Genomic DNA, 6,055 nt, shown 5'->3' with positions numbered 1-6,055 from the left:
GGGAAATGAACCATTTGGCTATGATATACATGGCCAATCTCTAATCTCTTAAAAGCTTCTCCCCATGGTCTCCTTCTTTTTGTCTTCCTTCTTTCTGTATTTTCAGCCATTTTTTTTGTCAGTTGTTTCTCTTTCTGGTTGAGGAAAAATATTTGACAAGGTCAGTGAAGTTGGGGGAAGGAAGCTGTTTACATGTGCCTGGTCTCAGGGTTACACATGAGAAAACAATTAAACCTTTACAGTGCTAAGAGAAACTGCCCCTTAAGTAACCCCTTGTGTTATTGTGGACAAAGTCTCTTTTTTCTCAGTTTTGACTTGCATTAAAAAGTCCTTCTTTGGTGAAGCCTATTTAATGTCTAGCTGTGAAAGGTAACAAGGAGCTAGGAGCACACTAAGGAGACAGATGCTTAGATAATTGTGTTGCAAAGTGATGAAAGTTTTAATAGAGGTGGTGTGATGCTGTGGAACAAGCCTTGGAATGGGTGCAGGATTCACTGCTTACCGTGTGACCCAGAGCATGTCACTTCTCCCCTTCCTCCTCTATAAAATAAGAGGATGGACCAATGTCCTGAACTCGGCTCTCCCACCTCAGAGGCACAGGCCTGACACCCGGCCAGAGCACCAAGGCCCTGTCAGCCACAGGGCTCAGAAGAAAAGGGAGAAAGAAAGAAAGAAAGAAAAACTAAACTAAAATATAATAAAGTTATTAAAATAAAAAATATTAAAAATAAAAAAGTAATAAAAAAAGAAAGAAGAGAGCAACCAAACCAGAAAACAAATCCACCAATGATAACAAGTGCTAAAAACTATACTAAAAAAACCCCCAAAACAAACAAACAAACAAAAAACAAATGAAAAACGGACAGACAGAACCCTAGGACAAATGGTAAAAGCAAAGTTATACAGACAAAATCACACAAAGGAGCATATACATTACACACTCACAAAAAGAGAAAAAGGAAAAAATATATATATATGTATATAAAAAGGAAGAGAGCAACCAAATCAATAAACAAATCTACCAATGATAATAAACTCTAAATACTAATCTAAGATAAATATAAAACCAGAAACAAATTAGATGCAAAATGCAAACCCCAAGTCTACAGTTGCTCCCAAAGTCCACCGCCTCAATTTTGGGATGATTCGTTGACTATTCAGGTATTCCAGAGACGCAGGGTACATCAAGTTGATTGTGGAGACTTAATCCGCTGCTCCTGAGGCTGCTGGGAGAAATTTCCCTTTCTCTTCTTTGTTCGCATAGCTCCTGGGGTACAGCTTTGGATTGGCCCCGCCTCTGCATGTAGGTCGCCTGAGGGCATCTTTTGGGAAGTCTGAGGTCTTCTGCCAGCATTCAGTAGGTATTCTGTAGGAGTTGTTCCAGATGTAGATGTATTTCTGATGTATTTGTGGGGAGGAAAGTGATCTCCACCTCTTACTCCTCCACCATCTTGAAGGTCTCTCTGTCACTCTCCTCTATGAGACAGTTTCCCTGTCTGAAAAGGACCTAGAAAGAATGCTAGATGCTTTATAGTAATGGCACTGAAAGGTGGGTTTTATGATCCCTGTTAATCCTCTGGAAATTGCTTCTCCCTTCTCTGGACTCCCACAGTTTTGCCAGTTTATACTTTGTACAGCTTTTGATTCTTATTCTAGAGACTGAACAGGCAGCTCCATTTTTAGAACTGAAAGCCTGCGTTCTTTATGTTTGTCTCCATCAGGGTCACCAGTGTGGGCACAGAGCTGGTGTCAGGGAGAATTTGTTGAGTAAACAAACAAAAAAATGAACAAATAAAAGAAAGGATGATGGATGCATAAATGGATGAACACTTCTTCAGTTCTGCCCAAACTGTCCAGAGCATCCATTGATGCAGGGAGAGGGGAATGAGAGAGAGGGGCCTAGGGGAGAGAGAGAGAGAGAAAGAGAGAGAAAACCTAATATTTGCCAAATCACTTACTGACTATAGAAGTAGCTTCTCCTTAAAGCCGGCTGTCTCACCACTCTCCTAGCTACCAACAAGGCTGGGCACCAAGGAGGGATAAGGACCTACGTGCAGACCTTGGAGAAGGGGTTACCAGCCCAGGATCTTCCCAGGTTTCTCCTGAGAGGCCTGTCTATAAATTGGGCAGCACAGCTGTCTGGGCCTTTATTGCCAGCAAGTTTTCTGTTGCTCCATAAACTTTATGACAAGAGGGACACACCCTTGATACAGCCTTGGTGAGGAAATAGAGCCAAACTCTCAAGGAATGAGTGATGGCAAAGCTAAGCTGACACCCCCTGGCTAAGGGGGCTGAGGCAGAGCATCCAAATTAGCCAGGGCTTTTATGCCATTCCAACCACAAAGCACCCTGCAGGTCCAGCTCCTACAGCTATCATTGATCCATCATTTCCATCATTACACCTGCTTCCATCCCTTCCATGTTTGACAGTGCATTTAATGCCAACTTCACTTGTTTGTTATTGCATCGAGTCCTCAACAGCCCTAAGAGATCAGCAGTGTTGCTCCTATGAAGGAACTGAGACTCAGAGGTGAAATAACTACCCAACCACCAATTGACACAGTTGGTATTCAAACCCAGGAGGGTCCAGCCCCAGAGGGTTTGCTCCAGCTGCCTCAGCTGATACTTCACTGATGATTCAGTCTCTCTCTTCTCTTCCTCGTGACCTTCCTTCTCTATTCTTTTTCAGCTTTAATTTTTATTTCACTTTTAAATTCAATTTACTTTTATCTAAAAAATTTTAAATTTTTACCTAATTTTAAAGGTTACACTCCATTTACAGTTATTACAAAGTATTGGCTATATTTCCCGTGTTGTACAATATATTCTTTTTTTTAACATCTTTATTGGAGTATAATTGCTTTACAATGGTGGGTTAGTTTCTGCTTTATAACAAAGTGAATCAGCTATACATATACATATATCCGCATATATCCTCCCTCTTGGGTCTCCCTCCCACCCTCCCTATCCCACCCATCTAGGTGGTCACAAAGCACCGAGCTGATCTCCCTGTGCTATGCGGGTGCTTCCCACTAGCTATCTATTTTACATTTGGTAGTGTATATATGTCCATCCCACTCTCTCACTTTGTCCCAGCTTACCCTTCCCCCTCCCCATATCCTCAAGTCCATTCTCTAGTAGTTCTGTGTCTTTATTCCCATCTTGCTCCATCTTACATCCAATAGTTTGTATCTCCTTTCTCCCATACCTATATTGCCCACCCCCTCTCGCCGCTGGTAATCATTAGTTTGTTCTCTATATTTGTGAGTCTGCATCTTTTTGTTTGTGGTATTTTTTAGGTTCTACATGTAAGTGACATCATACAGTATTTGTCTTTCTCTGTCTGCCTTATTTCACTTAGCATAGTGCCCTTATTTTATGTTAACAGCTTTAATGAGATGTAATTCACATACCATACAATTCACTTGTTTAAAGTGTACAATTCAATGGATTGTTCTATAGTCACAGAGTTGTGCAACCATCACCACAGTCAATTTTAGGACATTTTTATCACCTCACAGAGAAACCTTGTACCCTTTAGTTATTGTCCTGAATTCTGCTCTCCCCCTACCTCCTATATCCCAACCCTAGGAAACCATTTCTCTACTTTTTGTTTCTGTAAATCTCCCTGTTCTGGACATTTCACGTAAATGAAATCATACAATATGTATCTTTTGTTTTTGGCTTCTTTCACTTGGCATAATGTTTAAAGGTTCATCCATGTTGTAGCATGTATCAGTATGTCATTCCTTTTTGTGGTTGCATTATATTCCATTCTATAGACATACCTCATTTTGTTCAACCATCCATACATTAATAGGTGTTTGGGTTGTTTCCACTTTTTGGCTATTATGAATCATGTTGCTATAAATGTTTGCATACAAGTTTTTGTGTAGATGTATGCTTTCATTTCTATTGAGCTTGTACCTAGGATTGGAATATTCAAACAATACTGAAATTATTCAACAAAACTAGAACATTCCCCCCAATTGCTCTAGTTACTGTGGAAAACAGTATGGTGGCTCCTCAAAAAATTAAACAGAATTACCATTTGATCCAGCAATTCCACTTCTGGCTATATACACAATAGAATTGAAAACAGGGACTTGAACAGATGTTTGCACACTGGTGTTCACAGTAGCATTATTCACAATAGCCCAAAGGTGGAAACAACTCAAATGTCCAGTGATGGATGAATGGGTAAAAAATGTGGTATATCCATATAATGGAATATTATTCAGCCTTAAAAAGGAGGGAAATTCTGACATATGCTACAACATGGCTGAACTTAAAGGACATATGCTAAGTGAAACAAGCCAGACACGAAAGGACAAATATTGCATGATTCCACTTAAATGAGGTGTCTAGAATATTGACATTCATAGAGAAAGAAAGTAGCATGGTGGGTGCCAGGGGCTGGAGGAGGAGGAATGGGGAGTTAGTGCTTAGTGGATACAGTTTCAGTTTGGGAAGATTACAAAGTTCTCTAGATGGATGGTAGTGATGGTTGCACAACAATGTGAATGTATTAATGCCACTGAACTGGACACTTAAAAATGGCTAAAATAATAAATTTTATGTTTTGTATATTTTACCACAATAACAAGCTTTTGAAAACTGGAAACTTCCCATTCCCCCAGTTCTTTTCTTTTGAGATAATTCAGGCACAAGACTGGGCAGTTTTTCTCCAAATCTTCACTCCTGCGTTGACTTACACAGTCGTAGCTGTTACATATGTTGGCTCGTTTTACCAAATTATTCTATTACCTGCTTCGTTCACTTAATTTTATGTCTGAGTCATCTTTCCATGTCGGTTCATATGGAACGAACTCATTTTTGGTTTTCTCTTCAAAAAGTTTGAATTACAGAATAAGCTACATGCAGAAGAGCACAAATCATGTGTGTAGGTCAATGAATTTTCACTCACTGAACACACCAGTGCAATTGGGTCCTGATCAAGGAAAAGAATGTGACCAGCTCCCTGCCCCTGAATTTCTTCTCCAGCTTCTTTTATTGTCATCACTCTGCCTCTGCCTTCCCCAAACATTCTTTTGGTAAAGAACATTATAGATGAACTTTACCTGTTTTGGGAACTTTATATGAGTGGAATTGCACAGTATATTCTCCTTTGTGTCTGGCTTCATTCAGTCAACATTATGTTTGTGAGATTCAGCTTTTCAAAAATTGAAGTATTAGGACATCCCTGGTGGTCCAGTGGTTAAGACTTTGCCTTCCAATGCAGGGGATGTGGGTTTGATCCCTGGTCGTGGGGCTAGGATCCCACATGCCTGGCAGCCAAAAAACCAAAATATAAGGCAGAAGCAACATTGTAACAAATTCAGTAAAGATTTTAAAAATGGTCTACATCAAAAAAATCTTAAAAAATTGAAGTATAGTTGATTTACAATATTGTGTTAGTTTTAGGTGTACAGCAAAGTGACTCAGTTATACATATATATATATTTTTTTTTCACATTCTTTTCCACTATAGGTTATTACAAGATATTGAATATAGTTCCCTATGCTATACAGTAAGACCTTGTTGTTTACCTATTTTATACATAGTGGTGTGTATCTGTTAATCCCATACTCCTAATTTAACCCTCCTCCCTTTCCTCTTAGGTAACCATATGTTTGTTTTCTGTGTCTGTGACTCTGTTTCTGTTTTGTAAATAAATTCATTTGTATTATTTTTTAGATTCCACATATAAGTGATATCATATAGTATTCATCTTCCTTTGACTTACTTCACTCAGTATGATAATCTCTATGTTCATACATGTAGGTACAAATGGCAATATTTCATTCTTCTTTTATGGGAGATTCAGCTTTTTTTTGCATATGTCTGTAGATCTTCAATCTTATCACTTTATTTTTCAATCCTTTTTTCATTAGTGACCCCCACCAAGAAGCCATTTTAGACAATTTTCCTAATTGCCCCTCCATGAAATTTAATATCACAGATATACTCTATTTATTTAACCATCTATCTCTAGATCTATATTGTAAATATATATATATATATATATTTTTTTTTTTTTTTTTTTTTTTTTTT

Source organism: Physeter macrocephalus, chromosome 2, assembly GCF_002837175.3.
Source record: "Physeter macrocephalus isolate SW-GA chromosome 2, ASM283717v5, whole genome shotgun sequence".
In the NCBI taxonomy this organism is placed as follows: domain Eukaryota; kingdom Metazoa; phylum Chordata; class Mammalia; order Artiodactyla; family Physeteridae; genus Physeter; species Physeter macrocephalus.
This window is presented reverse-complemented; position numbering follows the sequence as displayed.